Below are 20,086 nucleotides of genomic sequence, written 5' to 3'. Positions count from 1 at the left end.
CATTGCACAACACGGGTGCATGCAGGCAATACATGCATACATATAAAATAAAAATAATAAATAAAATATTTTAGAAATTAAGGAATTATGCATTGACTTGCCAGGCTCGATTCAAATCTGAGATCCAGATTTGACAAAATTATGTAAAATTTATCATATAACTACATTTTTAACTTTTGGTTGCATATGGTACTTGATAGCTCTTGCATACCAAGATATGAAAAATACTGAGTCTAGTTTTATTCTTCTAAAATCTTCAGATCATGCAAGAGATGTGAAAATGAGCTTGGTGAAAATAATGAGTACTCAGTGTGTGTTAGTCAGTGGTCTGCTCCATTGTGAGGCAGTGGGAAGCCATTGATTTGTTTGAGCAGAACAGGATGGGGACTGAGCTGAAAGGTGGTGGGCACCACGGCTGTGTACAGAGAACTTTCAAAGGCAGAATCAGTTGGAGCTGTTGACAATCTAGAAGGTGCTTGTGAGAGCAGCAGGGAAGGAAAGGAAGTGAAAGTGAAAGTCACTTACCGCTAACCCGACTCCCCTTTCCCCTGCTACCCCCTGAGTGTTCTTCCCCATCAGAGTCTGGGAAGGCTTCTCTCCATTCTCTGCCAATCTGTAATATTTCTCTTTTGATATTGCCCAGTGTTCCTAGAGGCCTTTCATGTTTCTAGGATTTATGTTACCAAAGTATTGTGTTCAGTCCTTCAAACTGCTTATTTCCTTCAGCTGTTGTACATCTTATCAATGCATTCCATCTTCTACACAGGGTAATAGCTTCTTACAGCACCACGACTGTATGTTGTCCCCCCCCCCCACAAGACATCTAACATTCTGTGCAGAGTGGTGAATCGACTATTAACTAATGAAATGTGATTTGACTTATATTAAATATTCTATTAAACACATGCACATGAGCATTGTGGACTTTGTGGAATTTTAAGCAGGAACTGTTTCTTAATTCAGTTATTTGTCATTTCTGAAAATTCACAAGGTTATGAAATTTGATAATTTCTAGTATAATGGGCTTCTATTGCTCAGCTTGATTTTGTTAAGGAAAGTGCTTGCTCCATGTAGTAAGCTGCAGAGTGTTATGTACTAGGGATTGTTCTGGTCAGTGGTGGAGAGGGACTATGGTGTTATGCTCCAGGTGCCCCAGACATAAAGCCGTTCAGAGGCAAGGTTTACCTTCTGGTTTAGTAGTCACTTTGCTGCCCACACAGAAGTACTTACCTTAGAGTCCCTCAGTCTTTCATTTCTCATGATTGCAGTTATTTTAAGGACATATAGTCATTACGCATGTGAAGAATTGCTAATTTGTATTGGGCTCAAAAGACATTTGCATTAGATTCTACTTTTGATAAGTGTCATTCTGCTTGTAGAATTTTAATATTGTAAAGGAAGATACAGCTCATTAAAATACAAGAAAGAATTGAGAAGTATTTCCAGCTTTTAAAACACAATTTTACATTCTTTTTACATAAAACTTTACTTAAACAATTAAATGGAAATATGAAGTCTAGCAAGCATCCATCCCAACCACATGTTAAGAAGTGTGCCCAGGCTTAGATGTCTGGCTCTGTGCAGATTTTGAGGGAAGGGAATGTGTCAGTTGTTGTTAAGTGAAAAGAGAATGGGGCAGGAGAGGTGTGGCTAGTGAAAGGCTCCTGCCAGGCTGGAATGACGATCTGTAGGCCCCCAGAGGGATCGGGCCCAAAGGGTAGGAGAACGCACTGTGGAAACAGCTCTGTAATGGGTGACAAAGCCTCTGCATAGTCCACTTTTCCTGGAGAAAAACTGATGGCACAGAGAATTGGGAGTAAAGGGAACTTTTTATAAGAAAACTGTTCCTAGGAATATGAAGGAGCCAGTGAAGAGGACGATATTAAAAGATAGGCAGAGGGCCAGTGGCTCAGCAGGTAAAGGTGCTGGGTGACAGCTTGAGTTCGATCCCGAGGACCTGCATGGCAGGAGAGAAACAATTCCTACAAATTGGCCTCTGACCTATACACACACAATTTTTTAAAGATAGGCAGAATTAAAGAATAGAAAAAGTGAGGTGAGGAGGAAGGGGATGGAAGGAAGTACGTAGCATGGTACACTGGATCTTAGGAATGGGGAGGAGGGCCCCCTTCTGAGACAGGTAGAAGGATATAATATATAGGGAAAGCCTGAGACCAGAGGAGCTCATTCCACTGGGGAGGGGCATAGGAGCAGCATGCAGATAACCCCAACTTGGGGTGAGGAAATAAAAGAGGGAACTTGGGACAGGGGAGGACATGGGACATTTGTTCAGTCAGGGCTCAGCAGTGCCAGCTGAAGGTGGTGGCTATATATCAGATCATTCCAAGGTGGTACAGGAGGTGGCGTCTGGATACCATGTCCTCAAGATCAAGAAGTACTAAATGACAGAGCATCCAAGGATGAGTGTGTATAACCTAACACACTCTTTCTTAAGTAACTAACTGGGAAGGAACAAGCAGGACAGCTCAACAGGAACCTGTACCTGAAGAAAGCATAAAAATTATTTTTAAGTACTTATAAACACTGATACAGTTTGCCAAATTCATCTAGAGCAAAGTATCTTTCCCGCTGTCTCATCTTTATCTCTTTCTCTTCAATGACCAAAACCATAGCCTCATTTTGACCTGAATTTTTTTTTCTCATCCTGAATTGATCTGTTTCACAAGAGACAGAAAAATGATTTAGAAGGAAACATATTTTATCAGGTGATTTTAAGTGGAAAATTTGTCTCTGTATGAGAATAAAAGAAATCAATGACATATTTCCTGTTAAAGAATTAACACTTTTAATTTCCACTTCTTCCTGAAACCTCATTAAAATGACCACAAGGGCTTTTTCTTCTTTAAGACACAAATCCATAAAGACAAAGAAAGTAGGAACAACAAAATTTAAGAAACTGAAAAGCAGCCAGAACAAGTGATAATGGCCCAAATAAGTGAGAATTGACGTACCTGCTGACCCGCTGCAGGGATGCTGGGGAGGGCACTGAAGAGCAATCTGAGGCTCACTGCAGACCTCCTGCTTGCTTATGGAGATGCACAGCTCCTCAGGAAACTGCCATGAAGTAGGGAGAAAAGGCAGTTGGATTAGGAAGCAGGCAGAACCCTATGTTCTGAGAGTGACAAAATGAAGAAGAGCAGAAGTCTTGTCCTTCATATAATTTGATAGGTAACTGTTAGGCATGTTACTTAGAAATACAAACATAAGTACTGAAAAATGAAAAGAAAATCAGCTGAAGGAGTTGAATGTGATGGCTTTTGAGGAGGGGGAATTGGTGGCAACTATTTGGCTCCTTAAACTATGTGCTAGAAGAATTCTGACCAAAGTAAACATGAAATCTGAAGGAAAAATTGGGAAGGAATCAGAGGGCAGAAGCTGCCACGGGAACTGAGGTATTTCTAGAGTTGTGACCAGCACCGTAGAGGCCTGGGGACATATGGCCCACAGAGGCCCTACTTGAGCTGCTACGGCCTGTGGACTGGGTATGAGAGCCTGGGTCCTTGTCTCCAGCAAGATGCTCTCAGAATAACTCTGAGGGGTTCTGCTCTCTCAGAATGACCAACCAGGGAGCACTCAACTCTAATGGAAGGAAACCCAGCAAACACAGTCTCTGTATACAGATGTGGGGGGGGGCTCTCACAGGGCTGGGTGCAACATTCTGAGGGAAGGGGAGTATAAGGCAGTCTTCCGGATGATGAAAACGTTTGTTGCCCTTACTCTTACCTGCATAGTGGAACATTTTCTGTAACCCTATATGTCTCTGCTCTCTTAAATTTCATTTTTCAAAAGTTTATTTTAATTTTTGTGACAGAGTTTTCTTGAGGTGTATATGTATCGAGGCTGAGATTTAATACAGTGATTTCCCCAGAAACCTTGAGTTTGGAGCCCCCCCCCTCCAACCTGTGTATTGGTGGCCCACTGGCTATGTGTTCATGTCCTTTCCCTTTGATAGATGTCAAAAATTTTACTTGATCTCTTTGTATTCAGTTCTCGTTTCCTAGTGCTCGTTCATGTGGGATTTCCAACCTCCTATTTGTCCACCACTCTCCCACCCTTAATGTTTGCTGCTTCTGATCTGCTAAGCAGCTGACATCTCCCCGGTAACCAAGTTGGATGGATTGTCTTACCTAAAGCAGATGAGGGGCCAGCACCATCCTGTGATCGAGAACAGCAGAATGACAGACCTACCCAATCTGGTTTTGACTCACAGGCCTTTGTTTATTCACTGGGAAGCTCCTTCACAGTGTTCCTAGGAGCTTGTCACCGTCATCACATGGCTCTCTCACATCATTATCTAGACCAGCATGGCAAATTCTTGCAGAAAGCACTTCACAAGTGTTCTGTCTGGAAAGACTGCAAAAGGAAACCCAGGACCGTTATGACTTTAACTTTCCGGTATCTGAATATTGCTTAGTTCTGCCCTATAGAAGTAAAAGCTATCTCTTTGGGAGGCGTCCTAATGCCCCCTGTGCAGTATCGTGCTGTGTGACTTTGAGTTAATCACTTGACCTCCTCTCCTACTGTTCCCCTTCAAAGTGGCGTTCAGTTCTCTGATTGCTTCTCAGGTGCAGTGACCTAAGATCAGTTGTATGAGCAGCATCTCGGAACAATTTGAGTTCAGTTACTTAAAAGGATTAAAAGATTGAACAAGTCATTTCATAATCATGTTACAGGATACATAAAGCAGAGCCCATCCACATGAATTTCAAAGGGAAAAGGGTTTCCTAACTCTTTACTAACTCTGAAAGTGAAGAGCACCCATTTGAAGACGAGGCCCCAGGAGGCTGTGTCAAACATCCAGACCCCCTTGGAAGACATAATGTGTGTCCTCACCCCTGAAATGAGGTCAGTGAGCATCAGTGATCTCTCATAGCCCTCCTCTTACAGACTCACGAACCCTCCTAGACACTTATCAGTGAACCAAATAGTAATTACTCAAGCTTGGGGAAGTCAAGAGGCAGTAGCAAGGCCTCCTTCTGCAGCTTCCTCTGCCTCTGCCTCGGGACCTCTTTATCACTGGTAAGGAAGTACAGATGAAATGATCACAAAGGTGTCAACTCATTCACAGCAGGAAGTTGACAAGCAACAGGTCTGTAGAAGCCCACGTCTCCTGCTAGGCCTCTGGGCTCCTCCCCTACCTGCTGTAAGATTCCCCATCACCTTGCACACTGGTGATGATTTTTGACAATGGTCAGAACCTCCTGGAGATTTCACACTTTCTTTGCATTACCTCTGAAATATTGAAATTCCTGGTCACTCTCAGACTTGGGAATTTGTGTTGTTATAACATTCAGCTGTGAGAAATTTTTCTGGAGAAGACTAGAGCCGGCCCTCTGGGCTATTGGCCCTGTATCTGTTCCCTCGACCCTCAAAAGCATAAAGTGACAGGTAGGACTCAGACACATGGGCTGGCTGTGTGACTGAGCAATAGGCAAGCTATCTTTTAAGAACAGTGACTCCTTTGTACATAACTTTCACTGGTTATCTCCCCATGCCACAGATGAAGGGGAGGAACATTGGGGGATGCTTGCCCTTTCCGGAGTACCTGCCTGCTGATCAAATCCCAAAGTTGTACTACTCTCTGGCCATGTCTTCCTTTGCCTTTCCTTTCTAAACTCAGAGTCTGAGCACATCCTTTTAATCTAAATAGCAACTCAGTTGTTTCAGCAGATGCTGAAGGAGTCAGGTGTGTCCTCCTTAGCTCTGCGCTTTTGGCTACACGGACGAAGAATTGCTCTGGTTGTTATTATGGCTGTTAAAACTGCCTGCTACAGCTGGGAAGAACAATAATCCAAGTCCACAGACAAGTTACTTTTCTCATACAAATACAAGAAGATTTAGAAAATTCAAATATATATAAATATATACCTAGTATCATCAAATCCAAACTAAATTAAACAAATCCAAACTGAATGATCTCTAAGACATTTCTAGCACTCAAATGCTATAGGATATAATATAATATATAATATAATATTATAATATAATATGTAAGGGATTGTAACTGCCAAAGGAATGGGACAAAGCTTAGAAGGCTTTGTCATGAAGGTGTGCTGTCAGTGTCTAAGAAACATGCTGTCCTGGCTGAAGGGAAATGTTTGATCAGGAAACAGAAATTTGGTTTGGAAATTCAAGAGTTGGGCCCAATGATGAAAGTTTAATTCAAGAATAAAACACAGGGCTGAATTTTAAGTACAACATCCCAGGAAACACTAGTCATGTCCCCGGCAAAGTTGTTCATCAACAGATTTCAGTAACACTACTTGTACCCTTCAGAGATCCTCGGTCCACACTGTCATTCTAAATACCAGCCTGGTTAGCCCATTGTGTTCCAGATTTATTGTTACAAAGCCCTTGTTTCAAGTTCTGTCAGTGTCTTGAACACTTCAGGAAACTTATATGCAGTCACTAAACAGAGACCCATTCAGGATTTACTAGTTGACTTCCTACTCCCAACAATGGCATATGGATGCTGAAGTGTAAGCCTAGGGGACATTGGGTGTGAAGTTCCATTTTAGCTGTGATGTGCATTCTGGCCACAGTAGGACAGTCAAATGGAAATATCTTTTGAGTTGCTGAAGTAACTTAGTGAAGCTTTGAATGGAGTTCACACCCACATACAGAACTGACAGTCACCCATATGGATGAGCTGCTTGAGTGGGAAAATTCCCTAAAAAAAAAAAAAACAGGCTGGAAAGAATGCAGAAAATCCTGAGACATGATCAAGGTCACGATTCAGGCCTGTGTCTTCACCCTTTTGATGATTAGTTTTCATTGTCAGCTTGATACAACCTAGAATCACTTGAGGAAGGAACCTCAATGAGGGATTGTCTCCACCAGCTTGGTCTTTGGGGGATTGTCCTGATTGCCCAATAATTTATGGTGGGAAAATCTGTCCATTGTGGGTAGCACCATTCCCTGCATTCAAGACCTGAATTGTGTAAGAGAAAGCTAGCTGAGCATTAGGCATGTCTGCATTTACTTCTCTCTGCTCGTGATTGTGAATGGGACGTGACCAGTTTCTTCACGTTCCTGCCACTGTGACTTCCCTGGAATTGTCAGCTAAATAAACCCTTTCTCCCCTAACTTGCTTTTCAGCAGGATATTTTATCATAGCAACACAAATGAAACTAGGAAAACTCAAAACTGTGCAGGATCCCCACATGTGACCCTGAGCCTACTCTACTTTCTCTTCTCTAACAGCCATTACCTTCTGACATACTCTGGAATTACTTATGTTTATGAATGATCATCTGTTTTCTTTCAACTGAAGTATAAAATCCTTGAGACCTGGCACATCCCAAACACCAAGAACATTTCCTGGAAGAGCATAAATAGGGCAGTAAACCACTTTGGCACTGTGTGACAAGTGAGGTTAGAGATGCAGCCAGGGGCTTCCTACTGAAAGCAAACTTGGATATTAGACTACACCAGATGATTTCTGTGTGCTCAAACCAACAACCTAATAATTACTGATGGGCTGGATGTGAGGTGGGATGAGAAAAAGAGGAGAGTGAGTATGACTTGAGCTTTTGCTCTATCCTAGAGGGGTGGAGCTGCTGTTTAGTACTAAGTGAGCTGCTGTTGAATTGAGGAGAAATACTGAATTTGGAAGCCATAGCACAGTGGGTAGAGAATATGGACATTTGGGCTTCCAGTGCTTCTATGGCATGAGATACACAGCAGCCGGAGCAGCCAGATGAGATGCTGACCTGCCAGACCGGATGAGGCATGTCACGGAGATGCTGGCTCCCTTCCCTCAGATTTGAGCTGAAGGAGAGACCTCAGCATCCCATGTCATACAGACAGTGATAACTTGGTGAGGATGTAGAGTAAACTGGTGACTTGTCACATTTAGCTTGTGTAGAGTGGGTGCAAACTTAGGAAAACCATACCATGATAAATTGCAGAATTGTGAAGCATATATACTTTGAATGAACAATTCCATGTTTTAGTCTTGTGCAGATATGTTTACATATTTGGCAAATGACATATATAGTTTTCTTTGTAATATAGAAAGCCTAAATGTTTGACAGTAAGGTCTTGGTTTGATACACTGTACATTTTTATATAATGTTCTTTATAAAAATGTACTATGTATCAAACCAGGACTTTACTGTCAAACATTTAATAATAATAAATATGTATGTACATATATATGCCTACACATAGTACATATATGTATGTACTGTATATTGGTTTATAGGTTTATACTTTGTAACTTGTTGAACCACATGAGCATATTATCTGTCAAAAAGTAAAATAAGAATTTGCTCACCAGCCCAGCCTGATATGTGTAGCTCTTATCCCTCCTCAAAGAAGTTGCTTTTTGCAGCAGAGGGAGACCATTACAGAGATCTGCAGCTGGTCAAAATGCAGAGAATAAGTGATTGTGGAGTGCCGCATGCCACCTCGTAAATCTACAACACTATTCCTAAACCTAAGGCTCAGGAAATATCCTGGAAGGGGTGGAAAGATGCTAAGAGTCAGAGGTCCAGGACGCCCGCTACTAGACAGTACTTCTAGACAGGACAGGGAAGCTGCACCCATGAAATCCCTACAGTATGGCTGCTTGAACCAGACCTGCATAATGACACTGGTCGACATGCCAGTGTGGCTGAGGGAAACTTGGATGAAGAGCTACAGGCGATCAATCAGTGGGTGCTGAGAGGGAGAATCAGCTTTCTTCAGGGATGAACACCCCCATAGTTTGTCCAACCCCAAGTGATCAGCTCTAAACACATGTACGTATGAGCAACACTAAATGTAATCAGTAGATTGTGCATTTTGTGTGTGTGTGTGTGTGTGTGTGTGTGTGCAAATCAACAATAATTGAAGAATAGGTCGCAAATTTGAGAGGGGGCAGGACGACACAGCAGGAATTGGAGGGGAAGAGGGAGGGTATAAACTGTATAAATAGAGTGCTCCTATGTGATTTCCTAAAATCTTAAAAATTTAAAAGCAAAATGAGATGAAAAAGAAAGAGAATCGCTGATAGGATTGGCCGATTCTGCATGTTGTAGTTATTACTCCAGAGGAAGGATGGTCCAACAATAGCAGCTCTATCTATCAGGGACGGGGCGGGGGGAGGGAGGGACGGAGGGAGGGAGACACACACTGTGGGTGGAGAACCTCCATATATAATTGTGGTGAAGTGGTCCTCTATTTCTTTGTGACATGAATTGAGGAGGGTTTTGCTTTAACCCAGTGTTCCCTATTTTATCCTACCCTAGTGAATCACATAGCCATGCCCTGGGATGGTGACATAATGATTAAATTCCACAAAGGACTAAGAGTTACACAACTTCACCTCACCTAGATTTACCCAGAAGGGAAATGCTGGCGGAGGAAGAGAAACTGTCTTCATGTAATTCATTCACAAATTGTACTGCTGTGGATTTGGCATCACAGGGTTCTTGCCATCCATTTGATTTCAGGGCTATATTTAAGAGACCTGGTTTATCTATTCTGTCTCGTGTGGCATGGGATTTATCAATTCAAAATCCATCTTAAAATAATTTGGCTTTTGTTAATGCCAAGATTGTTTTGGGAAGAAGGCCAAGAATAAGGGAATACCAACTGGAACTGTTTGGAAAGTAACTGGGCATTTCTACATCTCCACAAAGACAAGGATGAAACACTCCTGTGCTCAAAATACACCTGCACTAGACCCCAGGACTGGGGTGGAGAATTTAGTTAACCAAGGCCATGTAGTTAAACATTTATTACATGTCCATTAGTTAGAGAAAATCATCAGATAGCCACATTTTGTTTTTAGGGTAGTATGATACTGTACTGCAGTACTTTTAATACTGTTGATGAGCTAACCTCCTCAGTGAGGTCCCAAATGCACCTATGTCATGAGAATTTCCACCTTCTGGGAAATAGCCCACCATATCTAATTTGGAGAATTTGAAATAAGTTAAAATTATGTGTATCTTATTTTTGACACATTTAAAAATCTTGTGCCATTTGCTTTCAGTTTCCATTTTTGCATATACACAAATATTCTTGCAGTAGTTTTGTTTGATAAGAGCCTTTTAGACAGATAGCAAAGCAGTTTTCAGCTGAAACTAATTGTTAGTGTAGCTGTAATTTTTCTATCTTCAGTTAGCAGAATCCATAGGCACAAAATCATCAATACAAGAGCCAACTGCCCGTAATTTAGTAACTTCAAAATCACTTTAAATATTTTTAAAGACAACCCCCCCCCGATCTTTAAGTACAGCAGTTTAAGACCAATTAAGCTGTCTCAAGAGTTTTTTTAAATTATATTTACTTCTAAAAAAATTGGCCATGTGCTATGTGCTATATTTTAGTCTCCTATCATTCAGATTGGTATAACCAGGATGTTTGAACGGTCACCTGTTGTATATTAGCTAAGAAAAATGGCAGTGATTTCAGTGTGAAGAGATGATGCTATGTTCTGAATGGCCCATCTCCTTTCACACTAGAGAGGCTTAGGATCTTCTTAAATATGTACATGTGTATTATATAATGTGTATGTGCTATATTTTAGTCTCCTATCATTCAGATTGGTATAACCAGGATGTTTGAACGGTCACCTGTTGTATATTAGCTAAGAAAAATGGCAGTGATTTCAGTGTGAAGAGATGATGCTATGTTCTGAATGGCCCATCTCCTTTCACACTAGAGAGGCTTAGGATCTTCTTAAATATGTACATGTGTATTATATAATGTGCTTTATATTTCAAACTGATTAGTTTTCATATGAGTTTGCTATTTGTGATGAGAAGTAGAAGACAGTAGAATTGGAAATTTCTCTTAAGCACATTCTAATATAGTTGTGTGTAGTTGCACTAATGCACTGAGTTAATTTAATTAGATCTTCTTGAAATTTTTACACCCATTTATTAATTTTTATTAAACATGGCAGTCTATCAGCATTACTTTCATTTTATCATTAAATTTGAAGCTTCTGAAAAAAATCCCCTTAAAACATTTAAATTAGAAAATGTTTTGGGACTGGAGAGATGGCTCAGCAGTTAAGAGCACTGGCTGCTCTTTCAGAGGACCTGGGTTCGATTCCCAGCACCCACATTGTGGCTGACAGCCACCTGTAACTCCAGTTCTAGGGGATCTGACACCCTCTTCTGACCTCCATAGGCATTGCACCACGTGGGTGTACTTACATACATGCAGGCAATACACTCATACACATAAAATAAAAAAAGAAAGAAAGAATAGAAAAGAAAGAAAAAGGAAGGAATGGGGGCTGGAGAGGTGGCTCAGCAGTTATGAACATTGGTTGTTTTTGCAGAAGACCTGGGTTCGAATCCCAGTACCCACATGGCAGCTAACAACTGTCTGTAACTCCAGTTCCAGGGGATCCAACAGCCTCTTCTGTCCTTCATGGGCATTGCATGACATGGGTGCACTCACCTACATGCAGGCAATACATGCATACACATAAAATAAAAATTATAAGTAAAATATTTTAAAAAGGAAGGAAATGTTTTGAAGTAATATTTGGATAATTACGTGAAATAAATTCCTTTAAAGAGAAGCCATGTGAAGAAGCAGTAGCTGGACTGGGGAGATCTCAGTTGGAAAGTGCTTGCTATGCAAGCATGGGGGCCTGAGTTTGGAACCCTAGGACCCATGTAAAAGTCAGGTGTGGTGGGCTTTTGTAACTCCGCTGCTGGCGTGAGGTAAAGCCTGGCAGAACACTCCCAAACCCCTTGTCAGCCAGTATAGCTAATCTGTGAGCTCCAGGTTCAGCAAGAGACTCTATCTCAAACATCAAGGCAGGGAGTGAATGAAGAAAGACACTCAACTTCGACCTTTGGCCTCCATATTCAGGCACACACAGCTGCTCATGCACTTGCACATATATGTGCACATACCACACAACCATGTGCATGTAACACACACACAGTAACTTTCCAAAATGTTTCTTCATATAAAAATCCAATGACATACTTTCATGTAAGCATACCAGCTTTTAAAATTTTAATTCTATAGCCATAAACCAAAAGTTGAATGATTTGTACAGGTTCTTTCTCACGTGGCCTGTGTCTTCCCTCCCTTGAGTCAAGATCATAGCTCCATTAAATTCTCCTAGACCTCATCTAGCTAAGGATTTCCTGTTTGTCCTTTCCTTGCTGTGCAACAGACTACTGCTTGCTTCCTTAGTTCCCAGCATGATTACCATGAAGAACTGAGCAAATTTTCTCCTTGGTTAACATCCTAGAAGTAGGATGACCTGCTTTTCCTAGAAGCAGGCTATGGAACAAAAGGAATCTTAATTGTAGGGCTTGGAGCACAAAACAGCCAAGGCTTAGAAACAATCATTTTATCCACAGAGCAGCCACCCCCAGCCCAGCCATGTCCACATGTGAGACCCTGACTACTCACTGACTTCTACGCTTAATCACCTCTAAGTATCAGTCCACATCTCTGTAAGTCTTGTTGAATTCATTTAATATGCTCCCAACCTTCAAGTTTTGATGCTTTTAAACATTATGATCTATGTTATGACCATTAAGCAGTTCAGCATGTTACACCATGTCACCCATTTCTCTCAGTGGCTTAGAACCCACTGACTAGACCAGATTGACTTACTAGTGAGCCCTAAGGTTCTGCCTGTCTCTGCCTCCCCACTTTGGGATTACAAGCATGTTCAGCTGACTTTCGATTCTGGGGATCAAAGTAAGGTCCTCATGCTAACACAGCAAGCCCTTTAATAACTTAGCCATCTCTTCAGTCTTTTTCTACCTCTTTTTGTTTTTGTTTTGTGAGACAGGGTCTCCCTGCAACCTCAGCTAACCTGAAACTTGATATGTAGATCAGGCTGGCCTTGATTTCACAGAGATCCACCAGCCTCTGCCTCCCAAGTGCTGGGATTAAAGTCATGCACCATGGTGGGCCTTTTTCTACCTCTTTAACATGTGTTCCGTGGCACAGCATCATCTTTTTAAAGGACACATGGACAGAGCCTTGCTTTCAGATTTTTATAATGCCATTTTGTTTAAGTCAAGATAGTGTTTAGGACATGACCTAATAAGAAAAAAAACCCTATCATTATTTTGTTAACAGTTAACTTCAAGAAATATGAACAGCTATATATGACTCTAAATATACAAATTTATGACAAACATGTACTGGAATACTATTTGGAAGACATTAGAAATGTGCAAGGAAACAGATCTTGTTCCTGAGAGAATAAAAAAGCCTTGTGTCTCATTCCCCCATTATTATTGACCTGGTTTCTGTTTCTGAGCTCGAAGATGACATTCACAGTGGAAATTCTTATCACCATCACTGCACAGCAACAGCAGCAGCACGCGAGCATCTGTCTGTTTCTCTGTTATTCTTCTTGGGCCATGCACCTAAGAGTGACATTCTGTGAGAATACTGAGACTCCCCTGGCGTGAATCCATAATTTAGAAACCTGTAAATTTTGATGTTTCAGATGATCATTACAAAAGGAATTTTCTTAGGCTCAGTAAAATACCAATTATTTTCAGAACTGTCTGGGTTTTCTTATAATCCCATAAAGAATACCTGTTCTTTGGCACTGGGAAGCCCCTGTTTTAGCTCCTAATGCTGCATCTGAGGAGGTGGAGGCCCCACGAGAAGCCTTCTTGGTGTGCGTCTTCGCTGAGTGGTGACAGCTCTTGGAGGTGTCTCCTGATGGACTGTCACCAGCTGTGTTGTCTGCTTCTTTTGAGCTCAGAAGAGAAGCTACTTTGAGGAGTTCTGTATCTTTCTGCCATTTGGAAAACTGAAAACTGAAAAGGCTCTACCAGACAAGTGTTACTAAAAGCCAGTATGTGAAGCTGTTGCTGGGTACTGCCTCTGTGTGGCTCAGTAGACCTCCTTCCCAGGGTGGAGGAACTGTCACTCAAACACCTGTAATCTAGACCCACAGGAAAACATACGGTGGTAACTGGTGAGCATAGAACATGCAAAAAAGATACACACTTTGTATAAATACAAAGGGGTGCTTTCATGCCAGTGGGGTTCCTACCATAGTTAGTAAGAGGGCGAGACTAGGACTAACTTCTACTGACTGACCAGAGGAACAGCCAGCAGAGTTGCCAGGGTTTGTTTCTGAACCAAGTAATGCAGGCTGAGGCCTCCTGGGCCCAGCCTGGCCCAGGTCACCACTGAGCTGTGCTTACTGCCCGCTACCTGTGTCTCAGGCTGTCTGTTGAGAGGCACTAAGTACCCGGCTTCTCTCATGACTTCCTTATTACACTGATCAGAGAAAATTGGGAGGAGCTTGCCATCTTCCTGGTGCTGTCACCTTCCAGCACCATTACCTTCACTGTAGGAGGATTGGCTATTTCCTCATGTCTTGTGTGAGTACTTAAGTAAAACCACACAGGATGGACTTTGTCAGGTTTTCAGAAACTTAAAGCTTGTCTGATTTACTACTTTTAGTGACTGTTATGTGATTAAAGTTAAATATTAAAGATAAAGTTAAACTATTGCAATTTATCCTGTAAAGGTTTGCATTGTACTGTGCAATCTTTATCATTTTCCATACATAGCATGCTTCTTAGAACAAAAATTCTAACTTGGAATTGCACATAGTCTATTTTGGCATTCACTTAAAGGAATTACTGTATCTTCTCATCACCATCTTAATGGGATTGTCCCAGGCTATACTGATGCCTCTAGACTCTACCATTGCGTTCCCTAAGCTTTAAAATTATGAAGAGCTATGCTGACTGCGTAAGCATAATTTCCCATACTCAGTTTGTTGCGCATGCATCCGGAAATCTGTAGCTGTTTTTGCAAAGTTTGCAATCCTAATAACTAATGCAGCATACAGTCAAATGACCTGCTCATGGTATGTGATCAATGAATGTTATTGGCCAGCCAAGTAACATTTTACTTCAATAATCAAGAATTGCTCTCATTATCCAAAATGATGAGGTCTTTTGTATCTCAATATTAGAGATATTGACTACTAACTGACAGAAAAGTGTTCTAAGAAAGCTACATGGTAAAAGTCTTAGCTGATAGTTCTCTTTTACTTTTTGAAGTAAATTTTCCTCATTAAGTTTCATGTTATAATCTTTTTAATGAAAATAAACATAGAAAAATATTGCTCAAAATAATTTAGAAATCAGGGTCTGTGTGAGGTGGACTGTGGCTCGAAAGAGAAATGGTGGAATTTTAACCTGTCATCCTGTCCCCTTATAGGGCAAAGTTGGCAGTACTACAATCCCTAAATCTTTCTCTGAAAGCTCTACTCTGAGCCTGGCCCTCTGGTACCCACAGCACACATTCTCTAGTCTTCATCTGTCCTTACTCTCCTGGTCCAACTGTTCTCAGAGCAATTCTTTGTCTTGCCCTCTTGCTTGGATCCCTCCAGGGTACTTGCTAAAAATGCCCATGCCTGGACCTACCCCAGTCTCTTAATCAGAATTCCCCAGAGGTGGAAAATCTGCATTTTCAGGTGCGCTGCCAGTGAGTCTGTTGTCTGCTGAGGTTTTTGAGGTACTCTGTATGTCCCTGTGATTTCTCAATGAGGCCTGTCCCCCTCATCTTGTGATAAGCTCCTACAGACCCCCTTTAGAGACACGTGTTCTCTGAACCTCAGCATGACTGCTGCAGCCTCCCTCTGCCTGTTCATCAGCCACAGATTCCCACCCACCCCGGGCCACTGTAAACCCTTTCTGTAGTTAAAGGGTTTGGGGTCCTCCTCCATAAACCCTTTCTGTAATTAAAGAACAGAACTGAGCTAATCTAGGGCAGGTAGTGTGACTTAGCCTTAACATTTTTGCTGACTTTTACCAGCTACTGTAAAGCTCACTCCATGTGTTAGACAGAATTGTTATTTTATAGAAGGAGAATAGGACCTACTTTTAAGGTTCTTAAGACTTTTTTTCACTGGGTTGGTTCTTTGCTATAAATATTTGGAAATAGGAAGGTTACTTAATATATAACCCAGACAAGTCCTTTATGTCCACAGTGGAACAGAGCTCTCAGAAGGCCTCCTGTGACATGCTAGGGTCAATTTCCTAATAAGTTATAGCCAAGATATGTGTGTTCGTGTGTATGGAGGTCAAAGGTTGATGTCAGGTGTCTTCCTCAATCACTCTCCACCTTGTATGTTAAGGTACAGTCTCTTACTTGAAACCCAGACATTGCCATCTGGCTAGCCAGCTTGCTCTGGAGATCCCTGTTTCCACCTACCACATGCTGGGATTACAGGCTCACCCAACATTTTATATCAGTGCTGGGAGAGGATCTGAACTTTGGTCCTCATGCTTGCACAGAAGACACTTTACCCACTGAGCCATCTCCCCACCCTCATTCTCTCTAATAATTATCCAGAAGCTCTTACACTGTTCTGCCTCACCGCAAAATTATTTTATACATATAGCTTTATCATGAGCTCCTGTTAAAAAGCTGGGATACTTTTGTCTAGAAATAATGTTTGATGATTGGAAAACCTGAGTCACTGGGCTCAGACAAATGCAGATCCCTCAGCATTTCCTTGGAAACACCTGCTGTTTGTTTCCATCCCTCCTCACCATCTTTGGAAGTGCCTGCAGGACCCTTAGCCTTTACTCTCTTCACTTGTCACAGAGTAGGGACGGGGCCATCCTGCTCTCCTGGACAAGTTGAAGAATGCTTTTTTTTCTTAAAAACAAACTGGACTAGCAAGAACACCACCAGAGAATTTGCAAAGATCATTCTCTAAGTTAGCGTAGGTATATTTTATAAGAAATGGATGTGTTAGCCAGCAAATCAAATATCAAAATAAATAGCAGGGGACCAAGTGACCATTCTTGGTCACTTTTTAAAATTCTTTTACATATTTTCAACATAATTATTTCAGTATTCAACCTATCACCCTTTTCATGCCCATTTAAAAGAAAACTTCATAATTTCCCCATGAAATTTTATTGGACTACATATATTTTAGGTAAACCAAGCTGATAATGCCTCATCTCTCTTAGGAACAGATCTGTAGAACGTTTGGATAGCAGGTGTGTGTGCCTTCCTGTCTGAGTGTTTCCACGTCTTCTCTGTCAGTGTTCTTTCTCCACTTAGTCATGCACCTCCAAGCCTCCAGGCTTGTCATCCGTTTATGCTCTGGGGTCCTGCCTGCCTTCTGAACTTTCTGAAGTTGCTGTCGTAATGGTAGATGTGTAGCCCACATCTGTGTTACCTCAGGCTTGTACTTGTTAGTGGGAATTAATTAATCACAACGTAACAGTTCCTGTCAACACCTCACAGCTGATGAAATACTCAGCAAGACAATGTAAACAGCAGTGGAATAAGACTTCGAAGCAGATGCCCAGTTGCTGAAGTCTTCACTGTTGTATTATACCTGCCAGTTCCAGAATGTGTAACAGCTTCACTTGATCTGACAGTTGTGATGGGCACTCCCAAGCTAATGTCACTTTCCCTCCCTTCCAGGTTGTGGAACTGTGTTCCTTCTTGTTCAGATTGCTGTTCCTAGCTCTTCTCTTCTATCTGTTCTGTATTCCAGTTATGGAGTCCATCTACCAAATCTTGTGCTCCTTTTGAGACTTGCATGCCTCCTGACTGCCATAAATATGACTTTGTGACATTAAGGGTTTGTGTTTAGAACTATCTACATCTCTTGTGGAGAACTAGACTAAAGCTTTACAGAAGAACCAGCACTTTGGTGCCTTTTTTAGGTCCTCAGTCATTGCATCCAGTCCAGGGAGCCTCCCCCAGATGTGGAAGGGGAAGTGTGGGTGTGGGTATACACATGGGTACATGTATGCTAATGATTGCTGCCTGTCCATAGTCATTGTTGTTTTCATTTTGTGTGTTTTGTGTATATGTGCATGTTCATGTGTGTGTGGGTGTACATGCATGTGTGTGTGGAGGCCAGAGGTCAACTTCAGGTTCCTCGGGTACCATCCACCTGGTTTTTCAAGACAGTGTCAGTTGCCAGCCTGGAGCTCGACAAGTAGATAAGCTGGCATCAGGGACCCTTCTGCCTTCACCCTTCCAGATCTGGGATTACAGGCTTGTTCCACCACAACGGGCCCTTTTACATTAGTTCTGGGGATCAAACTTTAGTCCTTGTGCTTGCTCAGGAAGCACTTTACCAACTAAACTCCCCAGGCCTGTTTTCATTTTTGTGTGTCATGTTTTAGTTTGATCTATTAAGCCAAGCATGCCCAGCAAACCAAAAACTGGGCATGATGCAGCTCATTGTATGAGCTGGCCATCAGCACAGGGGTGGGCTGGGTTTAGTAAATCACTTTCGGATACTCACAAGTGCCATCATTAGCAAAGGAGAAGGGGGGGAACAAAATGGCCAGTGTTCTAGTCCCCTAGACATTGGGAAGACTTGTGCTAGTTACTCTTCTTAGTTGGAAGCAGGGGGTCCCTCCTTATTAGACTACAAGACCAGGATTCCTGTTACATGGGGGAGAAACAGGAAAAAGATTCCATTGGCAGCTTATCTTTATTGTGTGTGTGCATGTGTGTGTGTGTGTGTGTGTGTGTGTGTGTGTGTGTGTGTGTGTGTCAGCTTTTGCTTAATGTTTAAAGACACTAAGAAATAGAGTTGTCAGTCACTGCAGATTGTTGATTCAAAGTGGTGTCATATAGAAAAGGAGTTAGAAAGTAGAATGCCCAACCAAAATGTAAAAGTGGACAAAATAGCACAGAAAGTGTGGCAGCACACACCTGTAATCCCAGTTATTAAGGAGGCTGAGAGAGAAAATTGGAACTTCCCAGTAAGCCTGCATGGCAGCTTAGTGAGGCTCTATCATAGAATAAACAGAAAAGACTATTGAGATGGCTAGTCTGACAACCTGAGTTCCATCCCCAGGACTCACATGGTTGAATGAGAGGACCAACTCCTGCAAATTGTCCTGTGACTTCCACATATGCCCTGTCTGTCTGTCTGTCTGTCTGTCTGTCTGTCTATCTGTCTATCTAATCTCAATGAAAACAAAAGGGACACAACCTTAAAATATAAATAAATAATAAAACAGATATAAATAAAAAGGGTTGATGATGCAGCTCAGTGGTAAAGTATTTGTTTATTATACCCAAGGCCTTGGCTTTAGTACCACAAAAATAAAATAAAAATAACAAACAAGCAAATATCCAGAAAATGTCTTGTAAACTTTACAGTAATTCCACGATGTTTGTCACAGCAAAAGATTTGAAATTGCTCAGCATCCATCAATAGAGAACTGGCTACCTACACCCTGACTGGCTGCACAGGTGAGTCTCTGTGGCTCGTAGGCAAAGCATTAGCAAGGGCTCTGCACCAGCATGAAGCAGGGTCCACCATGAAGACAAAAAGAGACTGAAAACAGTATGCACAGTGTGCTGCACAACTGTGAGAAAGGGAAGATTGTGAATACATGAATGTGTGCTTGTTTGCATGGAGAAGTACAGTGGAGAGATAATCACAGACTAATAAAAAGTAGATAAGGTGTGGGGAGAAGTCAGGTAGAGAAGACCAGGAGAGAGAATTTACCTGAGTATGCCTTGATATGGTACCTCAGAACCATGCCAAGTTTTGACATAACTGTAACACAGAAGAACGTACACATGAGAAAACAAACAAGAAGTGAACCAACATGGACCTGTTGTGCTTTGTCAGTGATGTAACCACATAGAGAAAGAATTACTCCACCTGACCACACAACACTATAAACTTACTGGGCATTCTCAATAAGACCTACTCTAAAGATGAAAGAGAGCTAGGAGAATTTAATTTGGTCCAGCAGTTTTACTATTACTAGTCACATTTGTTGGTTAAGAATTAAGATTTTCTACCTGTGAAAGAAGACTAAGCATACAATTGCAAAAGTTATATAAACACCTTGAATTAAATTTGAAGTATATATTAGATCTTATCTTTCCCTTTAGAAATGTGCTCTAGATCTACCAGTGAAAAGGCCAAGAAAAGAATGAAAACTCAGAAACAAACAGTACCCAGATGGGAGGAAGGATCCCTGTCTCTTTATTTCTCTCTGTCTCTGTCTTTGTCTTTTTTTCTTTGGAGAAAATATCTAGCTCCGGAAGGCCTGGATGAGAAATGTATTTGGAGCCTACAGTATCTTTTGCCAGAAAGCAA

General features: G+C 41.6%; 1 protein-coding gene across 1 annotated transcript in view; it reads left to right on the top strand.

Moving 5' to 3' along the window:
- Positions 1-20,086, top strand: part of Plcl2 (phospholipase C like 2) — a 219,797-nt gene that overhangs the window by 178,885 nt on the left and 20,826 nt on the right. The window lies entirely within an intron of this gene.

The sequence above is a fragment of the Nannospalax galili genome, unplaced genomic scaffold (assembly GCF_000622305.1).
Source record: "Nannospalax galili isolate Female #2095 unplaced genomic scaffold, S.galili_v1.0 scaffold364, whole genome shotgun sequence".
Lineage (NCBI taxonomy): Eukaryota > Metazoa > Chordata > Mammalia > Rodentia > Spalacidae > Nannospalax > Nannospalax galili.
This window is presented reverse-complemented; position numbering and strand designations above follow the sequence as displayed.